This window comes from Haemaphysalis longicornis, unplaced genomic scaffold (genome assembly GCF_048455015.1).
Source record: "Haemaphysalis longicornis isolate Haplotype H1 unplaced genomic scaffold, Haemaphysalis longicornis Haplotype H1 scaffold_13, whole genome shotgun sequence".
Lineage (NCBI taxonomy): Eukaryota > Metazoa > Arthropoda > Arachnida > Ixodida > Ixodidae > Haemaphysalis > Haemaphysalis longicornis.
Genome location: NW_027526233.1, coordinates 60,669,102 through 60,685,340, shown reverse-complemented (window position 1 = coordinate 60,685,340; position 16,239 = coordinate 60,669,102).

Sequence of the window (16,239 nt, the reverse complement as noted above, 5' to 3'; positions counted from 1 at the left end):
GTGATCCTGTTAGATTCAAGATTGCTGTAAAAAACGCCAGAGTTGACAGTTGAAAACTGGCTCTTTTTTTCTGTACGTACCACCTTTGTACCACTTCTTTCTGTAAAGCCTCCGGCCCTTGAAAGTATTCTAAATGAATAAATAAATAAATCATCATCATCATCATCCTTTCTGCGCCTAAACAGGAAAAAGTCCTATGAACGATGAAATCTTTACTCAGGAGAATAATTTACCGTTTTTAGAGGGCTAACTACCGCGTCAATATTTCAGCACCTTTGTCATCAGCTGAAATTTACCCCGGGTTTTTGAGGTTCAATTCCTTTTACAAATTACACCATAAATCTCTAATTATACCAGTCCTCTTTTAACTGCTACCAAGTTATCCCCGCAAACGTATCGATCTCACCTGCCTATGTAATTTTCTGCCGACCCCTGCCACGCTTCCCTTCTCTAGGTATCCACCCTATTACCCCTAATGACGAACGGTTACCTTGCCTTCGCTTTTCATGCCCTGCCCACACACAGTTTTTCTTCATAATTTCTACTATGTCCTTAACACGCGTTTCTTCTCTGACCAACTCCGCTTCCTTGTTTTCCTTTAATGTTGCACCTATCGTCTTCCGGTCCATTGCCCGCTGAGTCGTCCTCAAGTTGAACGCTTTTAGTGAGCCTCCTTGCTTCTGCCCTGTAGGTGAGCACTAGTAAGTCGCAGCTGTCATACACTTTCTTTTTGATGGGCAACGGTAGGCTGCCCTTTAATACCTGAGAATGCCTGCCGAATGCTCTCCCCCCATTCTTATTCTTGTAATTACCTGTGTGGCATAATTAGGATCCGGACCTCAAATTGGCATAAATGTATCTATTGCGTTACCACTTCCACTGTCTCGCCAGTTCCCTCGAACCGCTCTGCTCTTCCGAGGTTATTGAGCATTACCTTAGTTTCTGCATGTTAATTTTCAATTCATGGTTATACTCTGCTTGTCCAGTGCTGTAAGTATGCGTTGCAATTCGTACCCTGGGTTACTAAGCAAGGCAACGTCTTCAGCAAATCTGAGGTTGCTGAGGTATTTTCCATTAACCGTTACGCCCATCCGTTCTGAATTCAATGTTCTGAATACTTCTTTTGAACATGCTGTGAATACAATTAGAGAGATTGTGTATCCATGTCTGACGCCCTTCCTTATAGGCATTTAGCTGCTCTCCTTACAGAGTACAAAGGTAGATGTGGGCCAATTCTGGGTATCTTCTAGTGTTCTTACGTGATGCTCGTCTGCCCCCTAATTCCGCAGAACCTGAATGACTGCTAAAGTTTTGGCCGAGTCAAGTGCTTTCTAATAATCAATGAAGGCTATATAAAGGAGTTGTGTACGCTAGCGAATTTCTCGATCGCCTGATTGATCGTGTGAATATGGTACATCTTTTAATAGCATTTACGAAACGCTGCTTCTTCATTAGGTTGACTGAAATTTAAGTGGCCTAAATGCTGTTCGCGATTAAGAACTCACTCTGACTGTAAACTCACTTGGGCTTAGAACTGCCGTGGACTCAGCTGGACTCAGGACTCAAATGTACGTAAAAGACAAATGGACTCACACCTCAGACGAGCTCAGATGGACATAGAACTCATATGGATTCAAAATTCGATATTCACGCGGTTTCACGAATATACCGGGTCAGATTTGTTTGTTGAAATTCCTGCATTTTATCTGACGTGATCTTGTAGCTCCAAAAACGTCGGAAGAATTTTTAGCTGCTGATTTATTAAGGCTATACTTGCTAGGGAATAATGGCTGTATGGCTACTTACGAGGATGTAGGGATGTATATAAGCATGTAATAAATGTAACAAATATGTAAGCATGTATTGGATACCTTGCCCTTGGCATGGACTGCGGGTTCATGACTAAGAAGATGAAGCTTTACACTCGTGTCATGCCACAGTCCTTATTGATACGCCCTGGCCATTGTCATGTAACTGCAGGAAGTATCCTATCTCCGTCCTTCCTTGTGCTACAGGGCGGCTTCTACTGTAAGGCGACGGCAATGCTCACGTTGCCTTCGACCGCTGTGTTTAAACAACCAACAGCGAATATTGAATACTCTTGCATATATTACTAAAGCAATTAATAGATAATTGAGCACAAAACCCCCCGTACCCATCTCTACTATCAAAGCAAGTCACATGGGAAAGAAAATTAGAACAATGCGGAGACTAGAATCGGTCCAGACAATACTTCCACTGTATTACTCTACGTGATTAAAGGAAGCTACAGTAAATGACATGTGGCCTTTGACATTTAAAGCATCCACCACCGCTACACGCAAATACACTTAAAGGCATAGACTGCCTAAGCAGAAGCGACGGAACAGCCCCTGAAAAATACCGGTGTTGCAATGCAGCCGCGAGAAAGGATAAAAATCGCGACCAGACACAAGTTGTTTCTAAAAGTTTTTTACTTAGAAAATGAAGAGATTTCACTACTACAGGTATGAGGCCACCCACAATAGACTGCACTATAATACCCTACTCTATACTATTACTACAGGGCACCTTTCACACGTGACCTAGTACGAACCTACTTTATCTTGCGAGCGAAATTGGCCCCAACTCACTTGGCCCAACGCGCATAAACAAAGAGGACACTGGATTACTTGTCTTATCGCTCATGGCAGTTTTATGTTCTCACAGATAGGGGGCAGAAGTGGGGTGCGCCACTAGTGTCTCCAGGTCCCCGTCCCGTCGTTTCAGCTGCGGCTCTCCACAACAGCTTGAAACCTCGCTGGGTTCATTTTTTAGTGCAAGCATGCCTTAACAGCGTATAAATGAATCACGCCACCCTGGCCAAACTTGATTTTCCATTGATGATGACTTCGGCTACCGGAAGATAAATCGAATCAAATCGAATGAGTTGAAGTATTATTTTTCAACATCGTTACAGTGTCGGGTATGTTGAAGATCATTGTGGCAAAAAGCTGCCGAGACAGATTTTCTGGACCAGAGCATCATTGCAGCTGTGACAGCTTTGGACGAACACAAAACGTTGCACAGCGGCTCTTATTGGAAATAAAGAATTATAGAGAAACAACGTTACCTTGCACTGAAAAATCTCTGGCCGTTAATAATTGTTCACGCAGCAAAGTTTAGGAAATATACACTTTTAACGGAAAACATCATACCTAAACAGAATGAAAGAAACATTGGTGAAACGAATACCATTCCAATGCGTTGTTAAAATTATGCGACGCGATTATTTGCGACAACTCGTGTCATATTAAACAGCATGTGGGTGCAATCTTTAAAGTATTGGCGGTATTTTGTATTTAAGGGACTTTAAAAAGCACTGAGGATTACAATTCTGTCCTTAATTCAAAAAATAGGCCCCAATCCACGCTGTCAAGGTGGTTGGAAAGCAAAGCTGTAAAGGACACTATCTTTGACGGCTATACACGTCACTTGAATTCATATACGTGGCTCTACAAAGAGTGAAACCAGCGGTTCTGCCTACCTTTAACTAGAATTCGGAGGGGCTGTGTCCCTAACGCAGAAAGGTCATGGACGGCCGGGCGGGAGCGGCAGACACCGTCGCTGTTGCCCGGTCGTGCCTCTGTAGAAAGAAACGGATAGGAGCGTGTTTCGAAGCGTTAGAAAGCGGAACGTAGCCATGCTGACGTGCTAGCTCGAGGCTACACCACCGCGGGGCACAAGCGCAGACACGGAGACTATTCGGCATGTGAGCTTGGTGATTTCTATTTATACCAATCTTAACTAGTTACTTTAAAGTTCGAGAATTGCGAGTAAGGGGAGGGAACTCTAAAATCGCTATTTATCAGAACCTGTTGCTCCGTTCGCGTTGTCTAATACTTGTTAAAACACAAACCAAATCTGTATTCACCAGTTTAGAAAAAGGAGTCCCATTTGTGGCAAGCAGTGCGCAAAAGGTAATGTTTGTTTAGCAGCCAGATGTCTGCATGCCGTCTCTAAATTTTGTATTCATGGCCTACAAATAATATCTTTAACGTATCTTTGCCGTACGACCACTTCATTCGGTCGCGTTCGGGTTACGCAGAAGGTGCTGTCGAATAATTTTATCAAGGCGTGCAAAGCAATAGTGCAATGGACGCGCAGCTGCGCCTAAACAGGCCCAAAACAACCGTCGCCAAAGGTTGCGACAAAGCCGGGTCGCGCCGATGATCCCCCGGCGTGATCCCGCGCGAAACGCTGGTTAAACTCGCCGCGCCATCAACACTGTGCCCCGTGATTGAAAACCTATCTTTTCTCCCCAGCCGCGTTGGGAGTTTCTTGTCCGGCACGCCAAGAAAAAACCGTTGTCTCGCACAGGTAGAAAGCTTTGCTTTAAAACGCAGCGCAAACTGCAGTCTTTTTAGTCGTGGCGCGTATGTGCTGCGTCTCAGGGAATGACTGCGTGATCAGCTAACCCATTGTGGCACGCGCTACCCTTCCGTTATCTCGTACTGCGTTGCCGCCACTGAGAGTGCTTTTGCATAGTGTGTTTGAACCCCTGCTCAAGTGTCACTTCGTTCGGTTGAGCCATAAAGGGCGGAGGAGCATCTGGCGAAAATGTCAGGGTGCCGACGCTCCGCAGGGGCAAAGCATGTTGAAACAACAATTGCATTGGCGTTATAGAACTATACACAGTGACACACCATGTACCAAACTTACTGAAGTCATGGGAAATGCAATCTGGCATACTCGCCGCGTCGGCTCAGTGGCTAAGGGGTTGTGCTGCTGAGCACGAGATGGCGGGTTCGATTCCCGGCCGGAGCGACCGCTTTTCTGATGGAGGCGAAAAGCAAAAAAAGGGCCCATCTCCCCGCGAGGGGGACTCGAGTAAATGCGTCGCATAGGGGGTGGGTGTATTGCGTTAACGTTTAGTGTTTGGGGAGTTGGTGGTATTGAATGCGTTGTGTCAGCAGCTTCTTGACGTAGTTTGGATGAGTCAAGGATATAAGGCGCGTTCGTAGCCTTTCATTCTGTGTCGGTTTTGTGGCGCAGTGGGAAGAGCACCATGTAACTCGCGTCCCGCCCACAGGTAGTGAATGCGTTGTATCAGCAGCTTCTTAACGTAGTTTGAATGAGTCAAGAATATAAGGCGCGTTCGTAGCCTTCCATTCTGTGTCGGCTTTGTGTCGCAGTGGGTAGAGTACCATGTACCTTGCGTTCCGCCTGCAGGGTCGTGGGATCGAAACCAGGTGCCGGTAAGTATTATTTTTTTTGTATAGTGTAGGGGGAGGGCTGCGGACCTGTTGTTGAGAACGAGGAGGGTAGCGTGATGCGGGAGAGGAGGAGTGGGGGAGAGGGCGCACCTGGAACGGCTGTTGCGGACGCCGAGGCACGCTAACGCCGGGTGACATCGTGAGTTAAAGAAATGCTCTGCATTTAAAAACCCGTGTGTAAGAGATTTCGGCGCACCTAAATATCCCCAGGTAGTCAAAATTAATCCGTAGCCCTCCACTGCTGCGCGCCTAATCGCCTGCGTTGCATCGGCGAAGTTAAACCCTACAATCAATCAATCAATGTGGCAAGGAAGACTGTTTAAATCCTACACCTACCGTCGTTCATTTTGAGGCTGGCGCTGAAACTGCGACACCCCTTCCTGTTGATACCACAGAAATTGACGAGCTGAACGTCCATACGTCGAATATACGGCGTTTGTATCTTTCACCAAAAATCCTAAATACAGCCTCTGCGAGAGCGACGGAGCCGACAAAAATTGATGCAGTTCGAGAGCACACAATCAAACGCACTACCTTAAAATCTGACAAGAGATACCAGAACACCCGTCGCGAATTTTTTCAGAACGGTTTTCGTCTTCCGTCTAGGTATATGCGGGTGGTGCGCTTCTAGGCGCATCTTGCGCCATCAGTAGGTGCGTAAAAGCAGGAACCAAAACACCGAAAGCGTTCTTACGGCCGTGTTTCTTCCGACTCATATTTTTTCTGCACTTCGTCCTCTGACCAGGTCATTATTCATGAGGCTGCGCCGAAGCTGTAGTTAAAACTAAGGGGGTAGTTAAAACTACGACGTACCTGTAGTAGTGCATGAGTGCCGCAGCAACGTGCTTGCTGTTCTCTGACAGCCCTGGTGCGCACGAGCACTGCAGCCAATCTTCAATTTTTCGCTCGCGAGAGAGGCAGCTCATCTTGAGCGAAATGCGATGCGATTCATAGGTCACCCCCAACGTTTTCACATAGCGACGACCTCGGCGTTTTCATCGCTCCAATTTTTGACGGGTCAGATCAAAAATAGGTCGTTGGCCTAAATAACACACTTTTCCTCGCCAAAATAACGTGAATAAACGCTACAGTCTGAGAATCTTCGTAAGGCAGCAAGCGAAGCTGTGACAGCCGCCCTGCTTTGCGAGGCCATATTGTTTCTTTTGACTGATGTTGCCAGGCTGCGTCACGAAACTTGGAATTGCGAAGAGCGCAACTACGGCAGAGGATCACTTGTTGGACAACACTTTAGTGTGCGAGTTCCATGTCATGCGTTGCCAGAGTAGCACTCCCAAATCCTTGCGTTTTTTTACTATACCGGAGATCACGGCCGATTGACTGGGACCTTCTTGAGCGTCTTTCTCTGGTCGTTCCGGTGCAGAAGGTTCTTTTCAGTGAAATAAAAATAAAAATATCGTGATTATGATCGATAAAATTATGTATGATTAGGTCTAGAATAGCTTTAAATGGAGTTTCAGTTCGGTGAGAGTGCGCTTATTTTTTTTTCGGTTACGTTGCGTTACATGGAAGCAGTCTTTTATGTAAGAGATGCTGCGGAATGTCTTGCAAACAGACCGAAATTTGTATTTAACTGGGGAATAAACATGACCAATCGAAACTCCACCATATGAACTCCGAGAGAGTGGCCAGCGACGATGACACCTCCCTACAGTAGACCATTTTACAGCAACGACGTACGACTCTACCCGCAACGGTTTCACGCCGAGAGCAAAAACAATATTCTTTCGCCGAAACGACAAGGCGCCAAGGCATAAGATGGCTAGCGCAAGAGTCGGGCTAATCACGCATACAGCTTAGAATGCAGAATTCGTTTACAAAATCACAAAACAAGATCGAAACCACATTATTAATCATAAGAATCTCGTTACATTGTTACCCCCCCCCCCCTGTGTGTTGCTGATTTTGTTTGCATACTATCTTTGACGGCTATACAAGACTAGTGAAACTAAATACAGCAGTTATTGCCCAGTGTACAGAATGCATTGGTCAGGTAAGGCAGGACCCACCATTTGCCACCAGAGATCCCGAGCGCAGTGTACGTTGATAGCGTGTGGGACTATCGCCGTTGAGGAACGCAAATACTCAACGTCGGTCATTTTGTAGTTCATCAGTGTTGCGTAATTTCCGCATCTAAACCCTCGCTGATAACTTCGATCGGGTCATTTGTTGACCACGCTACCGAAGATGCAGCAAAACGGCGTGTTTGGACACAATTCTGCTGCTGAATTGTTGCTTCACGCGTTTGTTTGATTCCCTGTCGAACAACATCATTTACGCACAACCACTGAGCAGGAAGGACAATTTAAGCCTATCACACTTAATCGACCGAAACCCGGAATTCAAGGGTAAGTAATACAATTCGGCTTTTCGAGGACGATTGTATCCTATATACTAATATAAATAACCTCGATGATCAATTACCCTTGCAAGCGGACACTTTAGCTATTGACAATTGGTTTAGAGTGAGGCAAATGTCTCTAAATGTACTCAAATACAAAAGAATATCTTTCCACAGACATGCAAACCTACTTAATTACTACACTCTCCATGGTTTGGTACTCCAACCTACAACCTCTTGGAAATATGCAGTTGCACATCTAACAAATGATCTGAATTGGTCCATTCGTGCTAACTTTTTTTTTTTCTGCACTAACCACAACTCCCGGTATTCACCAACGCGATTTAAAACTGTCCCCTCCAGAATTTAAAATAAAAGCCTAAAGAACACTGGAACGCCCGAAATTCGAATATGCAGTGGCTATCTGGAACCCCCATGCAAGGTATCTTGTTCAGGCGAAAGAAGCTGTACAATATCGAGCAGTCAGTTTTGCATTTTCCCCTTATTCATCTATTTCGAACGTAACTGACCTAACACCGCGTGCTTCCCTTCCACATCTAAGTGACCGGTGAAAGCTTGCCCGATACGTACTCTTTTATAAATTTTATTACACACTGTCACCCAACTAATACGTAATAAGTCCCGCAAGTTGTTCAAGGAAAAGCAAAAACACATTCCGGAGTATTGTATACCCGGCACAAAACAGTTACATTTGGACACTCTGTTTCCATTCGCACAGCCAAAGTTTGGAACGATCTTCAGCAGGAAGTGGCGCAGGCTTGAGATTCGGTGCAGTTCAGGGAAGCGCTTTTAAAAATACCAGCCGATTAACTTAGCTTAGTTTGCATGCGTTGCTTTCTCCCCGATGGCATCTTTTCGATCATCTGCATGCCTATATTATTGCTGTGATTTTCCTTCGGTTTCTTCACTTTTTTTTATTCTTTCCGCTTTTTATTTCACGCCGGTTACCCGCCACCCTAAATTTGAAATCAATTGCTTGTCAGTTTCGTTCACATCTCGCCTGGTTTTTACCAGTGATTTTTCGTTTGAGCTCACCCCTCATGTAATGCCTGTTGTCTTGACTTTTGAAGTACTAAATTAAGTATTTAAATAAATAAACAAATGGCGGCGCCCACGAATCGTCGCATATTTAACAAATGTCAAGGAATGTGAACTTAACAATACCCATAACGGCGGCACGAGCAATACCAGAAAATGGTTCCAGCACTGTGTACCGTTATGTTGTGACACTAAGGGATCGCACGCGACGAGCCCGCCGAAGCGATGAAAAACATTTGATACCTTTCTACATCACCCTCCGTAGGGGTTTCCAACTGCTTTTTGGGACATACCCTTTCTCAGAGCCGATTGTTTTGTGGCACCACTTCAGAGATCCCCTTATGAAAATATGAGATCTGTGTCATAGTGACGTCAATAATAAAACTAAACTCGGCAATAACGTCGGGTCATGTAATATTCCTTCGATCGGTAGTAGGGTGGGCCCAATCGTACGGTGCATACGTTTTTCTAAAAATGTTTTCATGAACTGCAGACCATTATTTACTGATGCAGGGTTCTAACAGGGAAAACAAATATTTGCTCTCTTTTTTCGGTAATAAAAAAATCATACAAGCTAGTGAGATTAGTTGAATTATTTATCTTTATTAATTTTAATATTAACGACGCGGCAGTAAAAGTAGATGCCAATTTGACTTTGGTTGAAATATTTGTTGACACAACATGTAATTTGTTGATTGGGCGTCTCGGGGTCGGAGGTTATAGCGCCCAGCATCCACCAGCTGCTGGTCCGTTGTACGAACTCGTGCCAGTTGGCGTGTCTCCTCCTCACGCTGAAGGTATCCCTGGAAGTCGGGGTTGAGGTCGTCGTCGTTTAAATGCGGAAGCATGGCATCAAGCATCGTAGTCGGCCGTCTTCCGTAGACAAGCTCGAATGGCGTCATCTGCGTAGTTTCCTGGATGGCCGTGTTGTACGCAAACGTGACATACGGAAGCACTTCGTCCCAAGTCTTATGTTCAACGTCGACGTACATTTACAGGATATCCGCGATCGTTTTGTTCATATGTTCTGTTAGACGGTTCGTTCGGGGGTGGTACGCCGTCGTTCTCCGGTGATTGGTGTTGCTTTAGCATAATATTCCTTGCATCAGCTCCGCAGTAAAGGCATTTTTGCGGTCTGTGATTAGGACTTCCGGGGCTCCGTGTCGGAGCACAACTTGGCTTATGAAGAACTTTGCGACTTCTTGGGCAGTCCCCCTCGGGAGAGCGGCGGTCTCTCCCTAGCGCGTCATGTAGACTGTCGCTACGACAATCCACTTCATTTCGAATCGGCATGAGGGGAACGGGCCATGGTCCATTCCAATGTGTAGGAAAGGCCTCGATGGGATGTCGATGGGCTGCAGAAGTCCGGCGGATCTCGTCGGTGGTGTGTTTCGTCGCTGGCAGTCAGGGATGCACCGGGCGTAGTGGGGGACGTCGGATGTAAGGCGGGACCAGTGCTACTTCGCCTTGATTTTTCCAATTGTGCGGGCTGTGCCGAGATGTCAGGAAGATGGGTCGCCGTGGCACGCTTCCAAAATTTGTCACGCAGGTCTGAGGGAATGACAAGAAGATAATTCCTTCTCATTCTGAGGCTGAAATTTTTCTCTTGAATGGAGTTTTCTGGCTTAATGCTGGCAAGCTGCATTTGAAGGTCCTAGGCACGGTGGCGTGGTATCCTTTGTGGTAGTCGATTATGACGCGTACGTTGGGGTAGGCACGCTGCTGACGGCTAGGTCGCTCTCCGTCACGACTCCGAAGAACGGGCTGTCTTCATCAGAGTCTTGTGGTGGTGGGTCGACGGGAGCGCGGGACATGCAGTCGGCGTAGGAGTGTTTTCTGCCGGAGATATAGACGATTGTAACGTCGAACTCTTGCAGTTGCAAGCTCCACTGCTCAAGACGACCTGAGGTGTCCTTCAAATTGGCGAGCCAACACAGCGCATGATGGCGTCTCACAACCTTGAATGGTCTACCATACACGTATGGGCGAAATTTTGAAATCGCCTATATAGTAGCGAGGCATTCTTTTTCAGGCGCTGAATAGTTTTTCTCTTCTTTCGACAATCCACGCCTGGCAAAGGCGATTAGGTTTTTGATACAGCTTTCGTTTTGGACTAGGACGGCACCCAAGCCTATATCAGTGGCGTCCATGTGTATTTCCGCTTCTGCGCCTTCGTCGAAATGAGCGAGTGCGGGCGGGCTTTACAGGCGTTTGTGCAGGTCACAGAATGCTTTTTCTTGGTCGTTTTCCCAGCTAAAAGAGGTGCTATACTTCTCAAAGCGTGTCAGTGGCTATGCAATGCGTGCACAGTTTGCCACGAAGCGCCGGTAGTATGCGCACAGTCCGAGAGATCTTCGCACGCCCTTCTTGTATTTCAGCCTTGGGAAGTTCGCAATGGCTGAAGTTTTTGGCTGGTCAGGAAGGACTGCCGCGGCGTTGACGACATTGCCCAAAAACTTCAGCTCCTCGTACACGAAGCGGCTCTTTTCGGGCTTCAGCGGTAACACCGACGTACGACTGGCCTTGAGTAACGAATCCAACCTTGAAACGTGCTCGTCCAAAGACCTGGCGACTACCACAACGACGTCGAGGTATACCAGGCAGGTGTGCCACTTCAGTGCAGCCAGCCCAGTGTTCATGACTCTTTGAAACGTTGCTGGCGGCGTGCACAGCACAAACGGCATCACCTTGAACTCGTATAGGCCGTCCGGGATTATAAATGCGGTCTTCTCTCGGTGTCTCTCGTCCACTTTAATTTGCAGTTGCTGGTCTTGAGATCCATCGATGAGAAGTACTTCGCATGGCAGAGTTGGTCGAGGGCGTCGTCGATTCGTGGCAGGGGGTACACGTCCTTTTTAGTGATTTTGTTCAGTCGCCGGTCGTCAACGCAAACTCTTAATACGCCGACTTTTGTCTTCAGAAGTACGACCGGCGCAGCCCAGGGGCTTTTCGTTGGCTTTATAATGTTGGCACTGAGCATGTCGTCCACTTGAGTCCGGATGGCTCTCCGCTCGTAGGAAGAGACGAGGTACGATGACTGTCGGGTAGGTCGGGCTCCATCTTCGGTTATCATTCGGTGCTTTGCTAGAGGTTTCTGACGTAGTTTTGAGTTTGACAAAAAACCCTCGCTGTATCGACGCAGCAAAGCCAATAATTTGTTCCGTTGTTCTTGCGGTAGCGCCGGATTCGCGTCGAAGGGATGCGGAAGCTTGAAGGTGTCTTCGGGCGTGCCTTCAAAGACGGCGACCGCGATCACGTCCCTTGCTTCTTGCGTTTCTTCGAGGAACGCAATTCCCGCGCCCTTGTTCGGATGCTGGTACTCATCGGTGAAATGAGCGACCAAAACGTGCGATTGGTGTTCCCTGAAGCGCGCAATGCCTCTTGCGACAGACACACCGCGGTCGAGAAGCAACCTTTGGTCACTTTTCACGATAGCGTCGCCGTCAGGAGCAGCATCTTCACAGTAGATCGCGATCATCAATCTTGGGTTAAGTCGCAGGGTGACATGATCATCGCCAATCCTTACAGCAGAACTATGTTTGTCTTTTGGTTCCGGCGTCACGGAGTGACCGGGGGAAACATTTATTGACTTGGCCTGCCGATCGATTATTTTACGGTTTTCCATCAAAAATTCCATTCCAAGAATTACGTCGCGGGAGCAGTAATTCTTGGCAGTAACTGGGAATAGCCTGACCAGTTCGACTTGTTCCCGCCAGTCTTCGGGATCCTCCGAACGTGATCGATCGAATGATGGGGGCTCCTTGGGTTGTTGAAGAATGGGGGCATTATTGGTAGCGCTGGTCATGGTGCTTTCGTTTATCAAGGTGGTGGACACGATGTCTTGTTTTTCACTTTATCCGGAAGCAGTCCAAACTCCGGCTGAAGACCTTCCTGTCGGCGGTTGGAACGTGTTGAGCTTGCTTGTCGGCTTGACGACGGCTTAGGGTGCATGCACCCAGCACCCTACCAGATGTCACGAAGTCAACGACGATGCAGTTGTATCAAGGAAAACAAGTTTATTGGAGCGAACTTGTGTTCCCCTAACAACTCAAAGAATACACATGCGGCGGAGCAGCACTTAACAAAGTGACGTTTGCAGGCGAGCTCCGGCGATTCGAATGCCGCCGCGTCGGCTCTGCAGCCTTTTATCTTTCGGCGCCAGTGTTTCTGGAACCGTCGGTTTACATCCACAACATTGTACATCAAGGAAGGTTATTCTGGGCTAGCGACCTTAGGGCGAAACAGTCTGCTTATCTGAGTGTAATAGCCCATGCGGAATAAAAATAAAGAATGTAAGATGCGCTTCGCTTGGGACACAGATAACAAAGTCGAGCGTGGCCGGCCAGTAAACAATCAATAAATGAACGAACCCATACATGGTTCGCCGCAATATATAGAAAGAGACAGATTGGTAGATATGTCGTCCCTCTCTAAGCAACGTCTTATTCGGCCGAGGTCTGCGTTACTATGGGGTCCCTGACAGCCGCCCAGTTCGACCAGGATCTGCACTCAAATATAGTTCCTGTCAGGCGACCCTCTACAAAACGCAACTATTGAACAGCGCTCCATATCCCTATTGTACAAAACAGAGAGTGAGAAGGGCCTGGCTATTATTCGACGTTTCTTTTCTGAATGGGTACAAAGACACAGACACAACAAATCGTGCATTTGGGCACGATGAGTCACGTGACCATATATTTTTGTCATGCTGGAACAGATATGTACTTAGCTAATCCGCATTACGAAGCAAAGAGGAAAACAGAAACGACCCCCGTCAGCCTTGATCGCCAAACCTTCAGAACGCTTGTCTCTAAAAACCGAAGGCGACGTGACCACTCATAGCACATCTTTGCACACAAAATTACCGCTTATTTTTCTTAGGGCGTCCCTTCATAGCGGGCGCCCCTTACAAAAAACTACAACAGCTGCTCCATTTCGTCACTGATGCGTTCGCACCATTTAGATGCAAGGCTAAGACGTGTGACCAATGGACGTGCACCGTTTCTGTTCCAGTCATGCAACCAAGTCATGTATGTTTTCCCAGCGCATCCCTAATACATGCATCTATCATGTATGTTCTAACAGTTGAACTCTGCCCTTGTGCTCATTCTGAAAGCTATCTTGACCATCCCTTCTAGGGGCTCTTGACTCGCGCGACGCCGTTAGCAGGCTCCTGCAAACTGCCGCCATCTACTTCCTACACGACAAGATGCCACTAACGATCAGAAAAAGGAAGCGTGTTTGATATTTTCAAGCACAGGTCCTAACTCCTCTATCACTTAACTCATACGGCGCCTCTCCGCCCGTTGCGTGTTAAGTAAAAGCATTTGCGCAGCTGCGGTTTGCAACCCTCGTACACAGTGTCTGATAAGGCGACACAAAAATAAATACCACAAATAAAAATATCAAATAGGACAAGCTTCTGGCGGACTTGATAACATAAATGATTGAGGGGTTTCAACGCTCCGACGCAACGCAGGTGATAAGGTGCGTTGTAGTGGAAGGCTCTGGATTAATTTGGCCAGCAGGAGCTCTTTAACGTCCGCCGAAATCTCGTACACACGAGACTTTTTTTGCTTTTACTCCTCCATCACAAAAGCGGATTCGGCGGGCAGGAATCAAACCCGCGTTCTCGTGCTTCGCAAACAGCGCCTTAGATAACATAAATGAGGTGATCGCACTTAATACCGTGCATCTGTAGCATGTTTACAATTTAAAAGGACCACGACTAAACCTTTCACATGAGTGAGCCGGCGGTATATACTAAGCACTACGTAACAACGGAGGAGAGTAACAACGGACAAGAACACAAAATCGTTGCGTCAGAAGGGATATGTACTGCTTACGCCTCAAATTGGCTTGTTCGTAAGTCCGTCACAAATACATTCACCTAATGTCCTGCGATGATCCGGCTAAGGTGACACTTTCGCCACTACGCTGTAATCTTCCAGTTAACATGATTCAAGCTTAAGCTTCTCGTGTTTTTTCTGCGTTGTTCTCCTAGTTAGACGTTCGTAAGGAGTCCTAATAAATAAGAGCTTTGGCCAATACATTTTCTGCCAGTTGCGCTACACGACCAGCGATATTGTTTATTCAAATTGAATGCTTTCAGCCGGTTCTCAGAAGCGCGTTTCCCAGAGTTAAATCTACGGTACCTGGAACCCGAATACCCACCCATCCTTATTGCGGTTGTATCCCAAACAGGAAATCATGTGCTCTTGACCGGGTTGGTGACACCCCGCTCTAGAAAGACGATGGAACATTCACCGGTCGTCTAAGATAGCTATATTTGTATTATTCTTGCAGGTTTTCTTGAATTTGTTTCTCCAACACTCCCTTTGCATCGTCCACGGTAATGGTAAATGCTCCCAGCTATTTCCTCCGCATTCTTAGTGGCTATCTCCAAATTCTTATTAGCAATATAAGCAGTAAACTCTTGAGACATAAATTAAGGGCAGTTCTCCAATACAAAACTCCAAATCATGACCGGACGACGGATACCCTGGATTGCAGAAGTTCCTTGACGTCCAGGTGATCGCTGCTCGTCAGGTTCTCCCTTAGCTCAGGGAAGATGAAAAGCCAATAAAAGAGCGGCAGGTTTGCCTTACGTGAACACTCTCATAAATAGCGGTCTAGTGTCCCTGGCTTATTGCAGTATGATCAGAATAGAAGTGTTTTTTAGTATGGCCTTCCAATACTCAGTCCCCCTAACCCTCTAACTCGTATGGCTTTCTATAAATGTTGGTGCCACATGCAAAGGGTCTAACGCCCTCCTCAAGGTAGATGTTCAGATTTATGCGAGGGCTTGGTGGTGGCTGCTAAATGTGCCACAACACTTTCTAAATCCTACAGCACCAATCAAGCCCGAACGCTTGTATTAATAGGCCCTTGCCATCTTTACCTAAATTCAAGCAAATGTAAAGTAATCGCCCGACTCCGCCCCACTTGAATGACGTAATGGCTGTTACTGTCCAGCAAGCTCAATATTCCGGCATTTTCCGTCTACTTTGCAGCCAAAAGTTACATGCGTGGGCTAATGTGACGTTTTAAGCGAAGTAAATTACGTTGACAATTCTGCAAAAAATGCTATTGACCGTCTGTAGCAGGAAAACAATCCCAACGTTAGTTGGAACAGTTTTCGACGACATGAGACTTGGATCCCTGCACCAGGAATGAGAGTAAATCTTGCATCAAGCCTGACTAAAAGTAGAAGCAGTAAATGCGTTGTTGCCTTAGCACTAGCGACGGAACAGCTGCTAAAAATACTAGTGGTGGGGTGCAACCGCGAAATCTGAAAGCCTTAACGAGACCATGTGTCTTAAAGTCCTTTTACCCGGCGAATCGGGTATTTTCGTCTAGTGCACGGGAGGGCAGCTTGCACACGTGCAGGTGTGGCCACCAACATCATCTGGCATCATCTGGATCTGGCGTCCTCTTTTATTGCAGCACCAACGAAGAGGACCCCCCAAAGAAAGTTTTATCTCTTTGCTGTTTTTGTTCTCATGGAGGGGCGGCGCCACGAGTGTTTCTAGGCCGCCGATCCATCGTTACAACTTAGTCTCTCCAGGACTGCACGATAAGTTAGCT